General features: G+C 47.2%; 1 non-coding gene across 1 annotated transcript; it reads right to left on the reverse strand.

Annotated features, from left to right (window-relative positions):
- Positions 1 to 9742: 9742 nt before the first annotated feature.
- On the reverse strand, positions 9743 to 9929 carry LOC142210882 (U2 spliceosomal RNA). Its single transcript, XR_012717013.1, has one exon. It is a non-coding gene; the product is annotated as a U2 spliceosomal RNA (small nuclear RNA).
- Positions 9930 to 16001: the final 6072 nt, after the last annotated feature.

Genomic DNA, 16001 nt, shown 5'->3' on the forward strand with positions numbered 1-16001 from the left:
AACCGCCTGACATTCTGGGATATCAGCCTTAGAGGTACCGCCATGCTATGAAAAGTGGAAAAAGAAAGAAAGCATAATATTTATGCACTTATGCATCACGCATGACTTTATAGCATAACAAAACATTTCATTTCTTAAACTGGGTCATCTTTACCCACTGCTCCACCGATCCCTCCTCCAAGTACCGCGACTCCATTGGGGAACCCGCCTGGGCGATCTGGCTCTCCTCCGGAGTTGGACTCAGCATTTCAAAGGGGTTCGGGGCTACGGGAATATCCATATACTGGCCCGACACCTCAGGTAAGTCTTTGCTCATACTTTCACTTTTCATTTTTTTCCTCTTTCTCCTCCTTCCCCCTTTCCAGACTTACATCCAGCCTTTTTATCTCTTTTCCCCTCATTCCGCAACCTTTCTTGAAAGCGGAATGGTACACCCCCGCCATTGACTCAATGTCCTGCGGTTTCACTTTTTCCATCTTAGTTGCCACTTTGCGCGCCACATCAGGAAAGGACGCCTCCGAGATGTACTGTGAGGCGGTCACCTCCCCTATTGGGCTCAAGGGACCTTGTATTGGACTCATCCCCGCCGGCACAGTAGCCCATGACACGCTAGGCATGTCTCCAGACGCGGTTTCTGGCACCACGTACATTTCAGCATCACTGCCCTCTTCGGACATACCAATTTCTGCCTCTGCAGCAGCCCCGGCAGTAGGCGCATCAGCTGGGACTCCAGGTGACCTTTGCCCCTCCGCTGTCTGCTGACCCGCCGCCAGAGCAGCCCTCTGCAGCACCTCAACCGCAGCCGCACTGACACCTTCTGTGTCTCGCTCCAGCTCCGCGGTTATTTCACCATCTCTGGTACGTTCAGCTCCGGGCACATCGCCCCGCTTTGGCTCCGCCCCATCTCTCGCTAGTTCTGCTCTCTGAGCAGCAGAAGGCTCGGCTGCGGGCACGCCTCCTGGCTCCGCCCCCTGGACCGCCTCTCCCTCCGCCGCCGCTACAGACTCCTTTCTAGCCCTGACAGCAGGCTCGGCTGTAGGAGCGCTTTTTGCTGTCACATCACCAGGCTCCTCTGCTCCTTCCATACTTTCAGATACGGCTCCGGCCAAGGCATCGGGCTGGGCAGTGGACACGCCTCCTGGCGCCACCCCCTGGATCGCCTTCACCCCGACCTTCTCCTTTCCTCCGCTCTTTTTAGATTTCTTTCGAGCAGGTAGCCCCTCCTCCCGAGCCGCCCCTGGGACCTGTGGGGCCGCCTCCTGTGAAGGGACAGACGTATCTTCAGACCCCAACAGCTGTTCAACATCCCTTAGGGCAACGGAGCTTTCATCCCACTCCAGGCGCTCAGGCTCAGGCAGACCTTCAAACCCCAAGAAGTTTGCAGCAGCTACTGGGTCAGAGGGGCCAGTGGCCGCCACATCAGCATAAGACCGCCCTCTTGCTGGTCTCTGTTCCTCCTCCTCCTCTCCCCAATCACCATCAACTCCCGCCTGCAGGCCGCTTATAGCAGCTTCTGTCGCCCTGGGGCAGTTCCTGACAACATGGGCGCTGGAGCCGCAGATATCGCACTTTCGCTTGCTGTTGCACCCAGCCGACGCATGTCCCGTTTCTCCACAGTTGCGGCATCTCATTTCGTTCTGGCATTCATCCTGGGTGTGGCCATACTCCCCACACCTCCGGCAGTAGGAGGGCATGCCAGAATAGTACAGATACCCTCTATTACCACCTAGCGAGAAATTAGCCGGGGGGGTTTTAACTCCTCCAACCCCCGTAGGATCTTCCCTCAGAGTACACCAATAGCGCACATGTCCATTGAAGACTCGCCACTTGTTCCTATTGGGGACCCCTTCCCTCACCTTTTTACTGTATCTCCCCAGGAAGGCTTTGACCGTATTCACTGGGGTGTACGGGTTGTACATGCACACCGTCAACATTTTTTCCGCCACAGAAAACAAGGGTTTAACTTCATAGTCCCGAAAGTGGGGGTGCCCCCTCTCCTCCGCCTCCCGTAGTAGCTGATACACTCTTAAACAATAGTCCTCCGTAAAAAAAGACACATCAACTGAGCGACTGCTCCTCAAAAAGTCCTGAATGCAGAAAACATAAATTAAATCCACCTGCGCTTGCTTCAGCAGTAAGTTCTCCACTATGTGGTCTAACGCCATCTCATTGGGTACATTCACCTTGGTGCAAATGAAACAAATCGTAAATCTCTTACTTTCCATAACTCCTGGTATAATCGTGCCCGGTGGCACTACTTACGGCTTCCTGGTGAGGATCCGCAGTGAAGCAGGGTGGGGTCCCCTACTCGAAGTTTCTCCCTTGGCTTGGTTCACTCCTCTCTGACCGGCAATCCGTCATCACGCCAGGTCTGCACCAAAAGGTGAACAGGGTGATAGCCAACGGGTTTGGCATCACAGTAGGGCCCACGGCCCCACCTCTACACTTCTCAGCACATCGCTGTCTGCTTGGTACATTTTTGTCGTCATCGAAGCAAGTCCAAAAAATGCTAGACGGAGAGAATTTCCGAAACCGTATGAAGAATGTTCCTCTTGTATAGCGAAACAGATCAAATCCAGTCACCACTACTGTCACTCAGCGATGCACAGCGCTTGCTGCAAATCTGCATAAACCCTGCCTGCATGTCATTCTGTCTCCAGAGCAAGCAGGCAGCCACAAGAGGGCAACAAGCACTGCGAAATAAGAAGAAGAGGAGGAAAGAAAAAATAAATTAAATTTGAAAAAAAAAGGAAAAATGACAAAAAATTCTTGAAAGAAAAAAAAATTAAATAAGAACTCTCATGTAATTCTTCTTATTTGTTGCAAGACATTGAAATGCCAGCAAGCAGCACAAGGAAAGAATAAGTTTTTTTCTATTTTTCAACTGAATTAGGAGGGGTGCACCGGTACTGGAGATACTGCAATAGTAATAGTATAGTATAGTAATAGATAATAATAGTAATATATAATAATAGTAATAGTATAGTAACATATACTAATAGTAATTTTTTTTTTTTTTAAACAAATCAGCTCAGACCAATAACACTCAATGTACCTCATAAAATGAGGCATCAGTCTCCATCATTGCTGAAGAGCGCATATAATAATCTTTATTATTTCAGGGGATTACAACTTAATTAAGTCAGTACATAGTGCAAAAAAACTACAAGCTTTTATTCCAGCCAGTCGCGCCATTTCAAGCGCTTCCAAACCCCTTCGGCATCTAGACCGTTTCGTCCGTCTACTAAGTAATAGAAGTTTAATTTGTCCATAATCATATTTATGCAATCATCCACACTCACATCCTCTTGCCGATACACATACAAATTCCTCACATCCCATAACACTTCTTTCACACAACACAGCAGCAACCACAATACTCTATCATTCACGCCTCCCAAACTCACTAGTCCAAACAAAACAAACATAAAAGACACACACTCCACACCCGTCAATTTCTTACACAACTTGTTTACCTTTGTCCATACTGCTCGCGCTTTCATGCATCCCCACAGCATGTGCTTTAAGTCCTCATTCCCACCACACCCTGCATAAGGGCACTGGGCTGACGGCACCAGACCCTTTCTATACTGCACGCTTCTTACTGGTACGATGTTATGCGCAGCCATCCAGTTCAAATCGCGTTGCCTATTTCTAGGCCCAGGTTTCTCCACCTCATACCACGCTTTTTTAATTTTCTCCGCGTTCAGCCCATCAATCGAGCACATGATCCGAACACTGCAATGTTGTTTTACCAGTTTTTTATTTTTGGCACACGCATCTCTTCCAAGCACACACAAACCACGTTCTACCATAAATTTCTCCACACTCAGATACCATGGCGCGCTCACAAAGGCGACAGGTCTACTCGCATCCCCTGTCCACCATCCTATCCTTTTCAGACAAGATCCGGACAAGTATCGAACCATGTACCCCACTTTCGTCTGCCTTTCAACCATATATAACCAAAAGAGCATCAAGTTTGTCCCTATAAAGACCCTAAGGTCAGGAAAACCTTGTCCGCCCAGTTTTCTGTCCCTATATAAAACCTCCCTCCTCGCCTTTTCTATTGCACTCCCCCAGAAAAAAATACATAGAACCCTTATAAGTTTGCTAACCACTCTATCATTCGGCGGAAATACTAATGCCGCGTACAGAATTATCGGGAGTATTACACTCTTGACTACCAGCAACCTCCCCCTGTACGTGAGGTCTCTCAGCCGCCATAGTCCCAATTTTTTCCCTATTCTACCTCCAATCTCCTCCCACGTTTTACGCCCCTTTAATTCGGGGTCAAACCTCACTCCCAGTATTTTGATATCCTCCCCTGCATCTTTTAAGTCGTCATCCACTATCTGGTTAGGAAAGAAGAAACCCTTGTACTCGGATTTCTCCCAATTGACCTTAAAGCACGAAACCAGACAAAACACATTCACCAACAATCTTACCCTCCTCATATCGCTTTCTGACTCACAAAACACGCACACGTCATCCATATATCCACGCACCTTCATTCTCTTCCCACCACTTCCAGGCACCAAAAACCCTTTCACAACCTTATCCTTCCTAATCATGCATAACAGCGGCTCAATCACGCAACAAAAAAGCATCGGACTTAACGGACACCCCTGACGTACACCAGACAAAACCTCAAACTCTTCCGTTAGGACCCCATTCACACTCACCCTACTACATGCACCCTCATACAGTCCGCGCAACAACTCCACAAAACCACTCAAAAACCCCATTCTCTCCAATACTTTAAACAAAAACACATGCGCCACCCTATCAAATGCCTTCTCAAAATCCAGGGAAAGCACAATCACCCCCTTCTTTCTTTCCTTGCAATCATACAATAAGTCACGCACACCAATCACGCTCTCATGTATCCTTCTCTCGGGCACCGCACACACTTGGTCCTCTTCTAACACACACCCAATCACCTCTCTCATTCTGTTTGCTAATATTTTTGCGAATAGCTTGTAGTCACTATTCAGAAGGGAAATTGGACGCCAATTTTTTAGAAGTTCTTTATCACCCTTCTTATAGAGCAACACAACCAAACCCTCTTTCATCCTGTAAGGCATTCTCTCACCCGCAAACAACCGTTTCATTAACTCACACACATCCTCACCAATCACGTCCCAATACTTAACATAAAATTCATTCACCAACCCATCCACACCCGGACTTTTATTTCTATTCAACTTCCGTACCACGTTCAAGATTTCATCATCAGTCAGACTATCAAGCATCCCTCCAGCCAAATCCTCAGGCACTCGCATATCCAACACATCCAACACGTCCTCACTCGCCCCTTGTTCACACTGCTTTCTCTCATACAGTTTTTTATAGAATTCATGCACCACACCCACCACATTCTTACCATTCACCCTTCTCATGTTCTCATCATACAACCCCTCAATCAACCTCTTCCCATTCTTCAATTTTTTAAAGAAAAATTCAGTACACTTCTCACCCTTTTCGTATATTTTTACTCTTGATCTGAAGATCACAGACTTCCCTTTTTCCAGCATGCACTCGTCCAACTCTTTTTTCGCACTCTGTATTAGATGATCCACATTATACCCGTATTTCCTTTTAATCCTCTTTAGAAAAACCAGCCTATAGCTGATGCGCCTTAACTGCGCTTTTTTAAAACCGGCCTTTGCCGCACCGGCTTTTTTAAAGAACCCCGCCACCTCCCCCTTCACCCACACCCACCAATCAAAATAATTTTTAAAGTGTCCTTTCTTTCCCCGCCACCTCGCATACATCCTAATAAATTTATTCTTAATCCATTCATCCTCAAGCAACCTTGCATTCAACCTCCATACACCCCTCCCATACACAACATCCCCCAAAGTAAACACCCCCTTCATGCACTCGTGGTCCGAAAACCCCATTCTTACTTGAGACACATTCACACTAGAAAATAAGTTCCCTGAATAAAAATAAAAGTCAATTCTGGACGAAACGGTCCCTTTGTCCGAATAATATGTGTGTGGTGCTGGTTTGGCCACCACTGCATCTTTCAAATTGAAATTAACCAAAATTCTTTTAAGTAACTGGCCAGAGGCATCTATTTTGGTCTCACCCGATCCAGCTCTGTCGTTTTTATCTATTATCGTATTCAAGTCACCGCATACTATTATGGGCATTCCCCCCGTTAGGTGTAGTTTTAATTTATCAAAGAGCTCCATTCTAGCTTTTTTGTCCGCATGGGCATAGACGTTTACTAGTTTTATTTTGTACCCAAAAAAATCAAAAATAAGAATAACGCACCTCCCTTTTTCCACTTCATGAAATGAAACAGCTTTTATATTGGGACTTTTCACCAGTATCCCTACCCCGTCATTTTTGTTCTCTAGGGAGTATGACCAGTAGGAGTCACCCTCCCACTCCCTCTTGTCCGGGGTTCTGGTCAGCCCACACTCTTGTAAACAAAATATATCCCCACCTTCTTGGGATAACAATTCCAATATGGTTGCCCTCCTATTTTTGTTGTCAAAACGCCTGACGTTCTGTGATATTAACCTAAGAGGTACCCCCATACTGTAAGAAGTGGAAAAGGAAAGAAAACATAATATTTATGAATTTACAGCATAACAAAAAACAATTCACTTCTTAAATTGGGTCATCATAGCCCACTGCTCCACCGATCCCTCCTCCAGATACCGCGACTCCATTGGGGAACCCGCCTGAGCGATCTGGCTCTCCTCCGGAGTCGGGCTGAGCATCTCAAACGGGTTCGGGGCTATAGGAATGTCCATGTACTGGCCCGACACCTCCGGCAGATCCTTACTCGTGCTTTCACCTTTGGTCTTTTTCCTCTCCTCCTTCCTCCTTTCCAGACTTACGTCCAGCCGTTTTATTTCTTTACCCCGCATTCCGCGGCCTTTTTTTAACGCAGTATGGTACACCCCCGCCATGGACTCAATGTCCTTCGATTTTATTTTCTCCGTCTTGGCTGCCACTTTACGTGCCACGTCAGGAGAGGACGCCTCCGAAATGTATTGCGAGGCTGTCACCTCCCCTAACGGGCTCAGGGGACCCTGGATTGGGCTCATCCCCGCCGGCACGGTGACCCATGTTGTGCTGGGCCTGTCTCCAGACGCAGTTTCTGGTACCATATACATCTCGGCATCACTGCCCTCTTCAGACATAGCGATTTCTGCCTCCGCAGCAGTCCCGGCAGCGGGCGCATCAGCCGGGGCCTCAGATGACCTTTGCCCCACCGCTGTCTGCTGACCCGCCGCCTGAGCAGCTCTCCGTAGCACCTCCACCGCAGCCGCACTGACACCTTCCGTGTCTCGTTCCACTTCTGCGGTTTTTTCGGCTCCGGGCGCATCATCCCGCTTAGGCTCCGCCCCCACTCTCACTCGCTCTGCTCTCTGAGCAGCAGAAGGTTCGGCTACGGGCACGCCTCCTGGCTCCGCCCCCTGGACCGCCTCTCCCTCCGCCGCCGCTACAGGTTCGCTCCCGGCTCTGACAGCAGGCTCGGCTGTAGGAGCGCTTTGCACTGTTACATCGCCAGGCTCCTCTATTCCTGCCATACTTGCAGTTACGGATCCGGCCAAGGCACCGGGCTGCGCTGTGGACACGCCTCCAGGCGCCGCCCCCTGGACCGCCTTCTCCCCGGCCTTCTCCTTTCCTCTGCTCTTTTTGGTTTTCTTACGGGCAGGTAGTCCCTCCTCCCGAACCGCCTCTGGGACCTGTGGGGCCGCCTCCTGTGAAGGAATAGACATATCTTCGCCCAACAACTCCTCAACGCCCCTTAGGGCAACAGCATCTTCGTCCCATTCCAAGCGCTCAGGCTCAGGCATACCCTCGAAACCCAGGAAATTTGTAGCAGCTACTGGGTCAGAGGGGCCAGCGGCCGTCACATCGGCATAGGACCGCCCTCTGGCTGGTCTCTGTTCCTCCTCCCCTCTCCGGTCATCATCATCATCAATGCCCGCCTGTAAACCGTGTATAGCGGCTTCTGTCGCCTTGGGGCAGTTCCTAACCACATGGGCACTGGAGCCGCAGATGTCACATTTCCGCTTACTATTACACCCAGCTGCCGCGTGCCCCGTTTCCCCGCAGTTACGACATCTCATGTCATTTTGACACTCTTCCTGGGTATGGCCGTACTCCCCACACCTTCGGCAATAAGAGGGCATGCCAGGGTAATATAAATATCCTCAATTGCCACCTAGAGAGAAATTGGCTGGAGGGGTTTTGACTCCTCCAACCCCCGTGGGATCCTCCCTCAGGGTGCACCAGTAGCGCACATGTCCGTTAAACACTCTCCATTTATTTCTGTTGGGGACCCCTCCCCTCACCTTCTTGCTGTACCTCCCCAGAAAGGCCTTAACCGTGTTTACCGGGGTATACGGATTATACATGCATACTGTTAACATCTTCTCCGCCACAGAGAACAACGGCTTTACTTCGTAATCCCGAAAATGGGGATGTCCCCTCTCCTCCGCCTCCCGTAACAACTGATATACCCTTAGGCAATAGTCCTCCGTAAAGAACGAGACATCCACAGAACGACTGCTCTTTAAAAAGTCCTGAATGCAAAACACATAGCTTAAGTCCACCTGAGCTTGCTTCAATAACAGGTTTTCCACTATGTGGTCCAACGCCAGCTCACAGGGCACATTCAACTTAGTGCACAGAAATCGAATAGTAAATCTTTTACCTTCCATAATTCTTGATGTAATCGTGCCCGATGGCACTACTCACGGCCTCCTGGTGTGGATCCGCAGTGATGTAGGGTGGGGTCCCCTACTCGCAGTATCTCCCTTTCTTTGGCTCAATCCTCTCCGATCGACGCTCAGTCATCCCGTGTGAGGTCTGCACCAAAAGGTGAACAGGGTGATAGCCAATGCGTTTGGCATCACAGTAGGGCCCACGGCCCCACCTCTACACTTCTCAGTACATCGCTGTCTGCTTGGTACATTTTTGTCGTCATCAAAGCAAGTCCAAAAAATGCTAGACAGAGAAAATTTCCGAAACCGTACGAAGAATGTTCCTCTTGTACAGCGAAACAGATCAAATCCAGTTGCCACTACTGTCACTCAGCGATGCACAGCGCTTGCTGCAAATCTGCATAAACCCTGCCTGCATGTCAGTCTGTCTCCGGAGCAAGCAGGCAGCCACAAGAGGGCAACAAGCACTGCGAAATAAGAAGAAGAGGAGGACGACAACAACAGCAGCAGCAGTAATAGCAGTAGCAGTAGCATCAAGTTGTGCAAAATCCAGGTACAAGTGCAAAGCAATTTCTCTTGCTTGCCTCAGAAATTTTAATACTCCATTCTCTTCCACGAAAAAAAAGTTTTCAAGTCAGCAGGAAAATCTGAAACAAAATGAAGAAAACAAAATGAAAATAAATAAATTTGGACAAAAGAAAAAACAATTACAAAAAATTACAATGATAACAATACATCATATTTATATAGCGCCAACACATTCCGCAGCGCTGTACAATTTGTCAGGTTAATTTACAGACAACAATATACATTACAAAACTAGTCATTTCACACAATGCAGAAACTGAGGGCCCTGCTCGCAAGAGCTGACAATCTAAGAGGTAGAAGGGGTGACACAAAATTATTGAACCCAAAAAAAAAAAAATTCGGAAATAAAAATAGGATTTCTCATCTAATTCTTCTGATTTGTTGCAAGACATTGAAATGCCAGCAAGCAGCAGAAGGAAAAAAGAAATTCTTTTTCTATTTTTCAACCAAATTAAGAGGGGTGCACCGGTCCTGGAGATACTGCAATACCAGGTCAATGCGTGGAGTGGACAGAGCAAGCTCTATTTCCATCTCCCTGTTCCAAAAATCCATTTAATATATGGTCCCCAGATAGGGGACGTATCAGATATTAAACTGATAAGAACAGATTTTTTTTTTATTTTTTTGTTTAGAAAATTATATCAGCTCAAACAGAACGCAGCCCGTAAAACGAGCGCACTGCCGTCATCATTATAATTTTCACCAAATTCTTTTATTTAACCACAAAGTTTTACAATTATAAATACACTTTATCTGGTCCAGTCCCTCCATTTGAGCCTTTTCCAGACTCCTTCTGCATCTTGACCTTTGTACTGGTCCAGCAAATAAAAGAAATTAATTTTATCCAAACACATCCCTATCCAGTCATCCACATTCAGGTCCCACTCGTGCCTAAAAGTATAAAGATTCCTTGCATTCCAAATTGTCTCTCGCGCACAACATAAAACTAACCACAACACCCTGTCATTCACACCACCCAAGCTCACCATCCCAAATAGTACAAAAAGAAAAGTTTTACATTCAATTCCCAACAGCCCTTTAAACAACCCATTCATCCTCCCCCAGAAAGCCTTTGCCCTGCCACACCCCCACAGCAAGTGGCGCAGGTCCTCGTCACCGCCACATTCTCTATATGGGCACCGGGCGGACGGTGTTAACCCCTTGCGATGCAAAATGCTCCTTACAGGAACTGCGTCCTGTGCGGCCAACCAGGCCAGGTCACGCTGCTTGTTGGTTGGACCATATCTGGATACTTCCTTCCATGCCTTTTTTGTTTTATCAGTATCCAGCCCGTTTATTGGGCATAAATCTGTGGACCCGCACACTTTTTTCAATAACTTTTTGTTGCTAGCGCACACATTTTTTGCGTATATATTCAGGTGGTGTTTTTTGACAAAGCGCTCCAACTCCAGATACCAAGGCGCACAAGTGAATGCGATTGGTCTCCTCCCATCTTGGGTTAGCCACCCCAACCTCCTAACTACCGAGCCGCAGGAGTACCTGCAAAGCCCCCCTACTTTATTATTTTTATCCAAAAGTTTTAAATAAAAAACCAATAAATTAATTCCAATGAATACCCTTAAATCAGGAAATCCCAACCCACCCAAACTTTTATCCTTAAATAATATGTCCCTTTTCAACTTCTCAATCGCACCCCCCCAAAAGAAAACACACATGCTTCTTAACAATTTGTTGACAACCCTATTATTGGGTGGAAATACTATTGCAACGTATAATATGATTGGTAAGATCACACTTTTTAGAATGAGGATTTTCCCCGTAAAGGACAGGTCTCTTATCCTCCAGAGGCCCAGCTTGCGACTTACTTTGTTTCCCACCTCCTCCCAATTGACGCTCCCCTTGAGCTCAGCGTCAAACTGGATCCCCAATATTTTGATGTTATCCCCCGAATTTTTTATCCCCTCCACCAAAATTTCCCTTTCGAAATAGAAAGGCTTAACCATTGATTTGTCCCAATTGATCTTAAACGCGGACACCACACAGAAACATTCAACCAATAACCTCACCCTCCTTACATCACATTCAGTTTCGCAGAACACACACACATCATCCATATAACCTCTCACTTTCATAACATTCCCACCACATCCAGGCACTAGAAACCCTTTCACCACCTTGTCACTCCTAATCATACACAACAACGGCTCAATCACGCAACAAAATAACATAGGGCTCAGTGGGCAGCCCTGCCTCACTCCAGACAGCACACAAAAGCTTTCAGTTAAACACCCATTCACATTCACCACACTACATGCACCCTCATACAGTCCACGCAACAAACTAACAAACTTACTCCCAAAACTCATCCTCTCCAACACCAAAAATAAAAAGTCATGCGACACCCTATCAAAAGCTTTATCGAAATCCAATGAAACCACAATAATCCCCTTCTTGCGTTCTTTACAGTCATACAATAAATCACGTACTCCAACCACACTTTCATGTATCCTCCTCTCAGGCACCGCACACACTTGATCCTCATTCAATACACATCCAACCACTTCACGCATCCTATTCGCTAGCAACTTCGCAAACAACTTATAATCGCTATTCAGCAGCTAGATGGGGCGCCAGTTTTTAAGTTGGCTTTTATCCCCTTTTTTGTACAACAACACAATCAGACCCACTTTCATTACATCAGGCATTCTTTCACCACAAAACAACTTTTTCATCACTTCACACACGTCTGCACCAATCACCCCCCAATACTCCATGTAAAACTCATTCGCCAAACCATCCATACCCGGACATTTATTCTTGTTCAACTTTCTCACCACACCTTCAATCTCACTGTCAGTCAACTCCTCAATCAACCCTTCAGCCAACTCCCCAGGCACACCCGTTCGCATTGCATTCAGCACATCCTCACTTGCACCCAATTCACACTGTTTCCTGTCATACAGCTTTCTATAAAAGTCATACACCACATTCAGCACACCCACACCACTCACCTTTCCCAGCCGCTCGTCAGTCAACTCCTCAATCACTCTTTTGTCACCTCTTACCTTTTTAAAAGAAAAAGTTAGAGCATTTTTCACCCTTTTCATAATTTTCAACTCTTGACCTGAATATAATATTTTTTCCCTTATCCACCAGGGCACCATCCAGTTTTTCCCTGGTGTCTTTAATTTGTTGCTCCACGTTGTGGCCCATATTTTTCATTTTCAATAAATAGTCAAGTCTAATACCATACTGTTTTTGAATCCACCTTCTTTTTGAGGCCCGTAAGCGACCTATTTTTTTGAAGAACTCCCCCACCATCCCCTTCACCCACACCCACCATTCAAATAAATTCAAAAAACCCCCTTTCATTCCCCTCCACCTCTCATACTTTCTTATAAATAAATTTTTAACCCATTCATCCCTTAACATACTAACATTCATACGCCACACACCCCTCCCATACACAACATCACCCAGTGTAAATTCACCCTTCATACATACGTGATCCGAATACCCTTTTCTTTCATACTTCACATTCACCTTACTTATTAAATTTCCCGTGTAGAAAAAAAAGTCAATCCTAGATGACACCGCCCCCCTGTCAGAAAAATATGTGTGCGGTGCTGGTTTTTGCGTGACCGCGTCTTTTAAACCAAAGATCCCCAATAACTTCTTGAGGACTTGGCCCGAGGCATCCATTCTATCCTCAGTGGTTCCTGCCCTGCCCCCCCTTTCAACAATGGCGTTGAAATCGCCGCCCAGGATTGTGGGGATACCCCCCACCAAATTAAATTTTAATTTTTCAAAGAGCGCAATCCGCGCGTTTTTCTCTACTGGCGCGTATACACTAATAACTTTGAACACAAAACCCACAAAATCACAAATTAAACATATAACCCTCCCAACTTCAATAACAGAAAAGGAAATAACTTTTAAATTAGGATTAACTACTAATGCGCCCACCCCGTCATTCCGATTCATGTCAGAGTGGGACCAGAAGGATTCTCCCCCCCATTCACTCTTTTTTGGGGTCCCCGAAAGGCAACACTCTTGTACTAGTATTAAGTCACCTCCCTCCTGTGCAAGGTTTTCTAGTACCGCAGCCCTCCTGTATTTTGATCCAATGCTTCTCACATTGTGAGAAATGATTTTCAGAGGAACCCCCATCATAATTTAGGAAAGAATGTTATGTACCATAATATTTGACCCATATTATGTGCCTATTCACACTCTTAAATGACACACAACAAAAAAACAGAAAAAAAACATTCTCATGTTGGATCACCCTGATACTGGGTAATCTTCCCCAGTTCGGACACCTGAGCGTCCTCCAGGTAGCTCTCTGCCACCGGCGACCCTGATATCAGCAGAGGGCTGACGTCCCCCCGGGGACTTTGCACGTCAAAAGGGTTGGCAATGGTGGGCACCTCCGGACCCACCCTTACACTTCCAGGGTCCAGTCTTGGGCATTTGCTGGCACGGCCTCTGCACGCGTTGCTCCTCCCTTTTCCCTCATTTGTTTTCACCCCGGCCATTCCGGCCCCTCCAGGCTCTGGGGACGATGTCATGTCCATTATCACCTGGGATTCTGAGGTGTCACACATGCTCATCGGGCTGAGCACTTCTCCAATTTGCAAACTGGCGGACATTTCTGCCCAGTCAGTAGGGGCACCGGGCCGTTCCCCCGACGGGGTCTCAGGGACCTCTGCCACTGCCGCTTCCAAAGCCGCCATAGCGTCCGCAGTGACAAATGACTGACCCTCCGGCTCTTTCGCCGGCTCCACCTCCAGCACTTTGGGTGCCGCCTTCCCCTTACGCTTGGCTTTCGGCCCTGCTGCTGGCTCCGCCTCTGGGACCGCCACAGGAGCCTGCCCCCTGGGCTGCGCGACCACCGCGCCAGATGTTCCCGGCTCTGTAAGCATATCAGATATCCCCTGGAGCGCCAGGGCCTCATCGTCCAGTTCCGGGAAATCCGGGGTCTCCACTGCCAACCCGCTCCTTACCCGGACAGCCGCGGCATATGTTTTGGGAGCGGCCTCCGGAACAAAGACGTCCACGCCCTCCGCCAGTCCTGCCACGACATCCTCGTTGGTTTTAGGGCATTTGCGAACGGTGTGCGTTGCTGACCCACAGATGTCACACCGTCTGCCCGCAGGGCAGGACCCCGCCACGTGGCCGCTTTCTCCGCAGTTGCGGCATCGCACCGGACTGGTGCAGTTTTCCTTGATATGGCCATAGTCGCCACACTGCCTACAGTATTCCGGCATCCCCTGGTAAAATAAGTAGCCCCCATTTCCACCTACGGAGAAGTTCGCAGGGGGGTGTTTTACGCCCCCTATCCCTTGGGGGTCCCCTCTCAGCGTGCAGCGATACTTCGCAAAGCCATCATAAATTTTATATTTGTTCTTGGCCACATTCACAGGTTTTACTTTGGAACAGTACCGGCCCAGGAAGGCTTTAACAATCTCAACTGGCACAAATGGGTTGTACAACATAACAGTGATGAGCTTGTCCCCTTGAGAAAATAGAGGCTTCATGATAATGTCCCGAAAATGGGGGCTGTTGTCCTTAGCAATCAACCTTTGGTAAATCTTTAAACAATATGGCTCGTAGTAGAAAGAAACATCAATGCTTTTCATGCTCTTAATGAAATTCTGGATACAAAACACTTGTTCCAAGTCAACTTCTGATAGTCCCAGCAGGATTTTTTCTACCACATGTTCAAGAGCTAATTCAGGCACAACATACTCCTTCGTAAAGGTGAATCTAATTGTGAACCTTCTGTATTCCATTTTCTATTCAAATGTGCCCAAGGCACTACTTGCGTTTTTGAAGCGTGTGTAGATGTAGGGGCGAGCCCCCTACTCCGTTGATCCTTCCTCCGGTATTACGATCCGCCCTCCGCTCCAGTCACCCGGCATCCCCTCTGGTGTGTGAGGTCTGCACCAAAAGGTGAACAGGGTGATAGCCAACGGGTTTGGCATCGCAGTAGGGCCCACGGCCCCACCTCTACACTTCTCAGCACATCGCTGTCTGCTTGGTACATTTTTGTCGTCATCGAAGCAAGTCCAAAAAATGCTAGACGGAGAGAATTTCCGAAACCGTACGAAGAATGTTCCTCTTGTATAGCGAAACAGATCAAATCCAGTTGCCACTACTGTCACTCAGCGATGCACAGCGCTTGCTGCAAATCTGCATAAACCCTGCCTGCATGTCATTCTGTCTCCAGAGCAAGCAGGCAGCCACAAGAGGGCAACAAGCACTGCGAAATAAGAAGAGGAGGAAACAAAAAAAATAAATTAAATTTGAAAAAAAAAAGGAAAAATGACAAAAAATTCTTGAAAGAAAAAAAAAATTAAATAAAAAAGAACTCTCATGTAATTCTTCTTATTTGTTGCAAGACATTGAAATGCCAGCAAGCAGCACAAGGAAAGAATAAGTTTTTTTCTATTTTTCAACTGAATTAGGAGGGGTGCACCGGTACTGGAGATACTGCAATAGTAATAGTATAGTATAGTAACATATAATAATAGTAATAGTATAGTATATAGAAGTAAAGCTTCTCCAATCCCATCCTGATAGCCTCTTCTGTTGCGATCTCTTCCTTATGAAATACATACAAGTTATGGTTGTTCCAAATAATTTCTTTACACCGGTAAGGAATATCCAGAACACTCTTCTCCTCACATCGTCCGCACTCACCAGCCCGTACATCACTATTTGACATGTCAGACCATTCACCCCTGTTAG

The sequence above is a fragment of the Leptodactylus fuscus genome, chromosome 6 (assembly GCF_031893055.1).
Source record: "Leptodactylus fuscus isolate aLepFus1 chromosome 6, aLepFus1.hap2, whole genome shotgun sequence".
Taxonomy (NCBI): Eukaryota; Metazoa; Chordata; class Amphibia; order Anura; family Leptodactylidae; genus Leptodactylus; species Leptodactylus fuscus.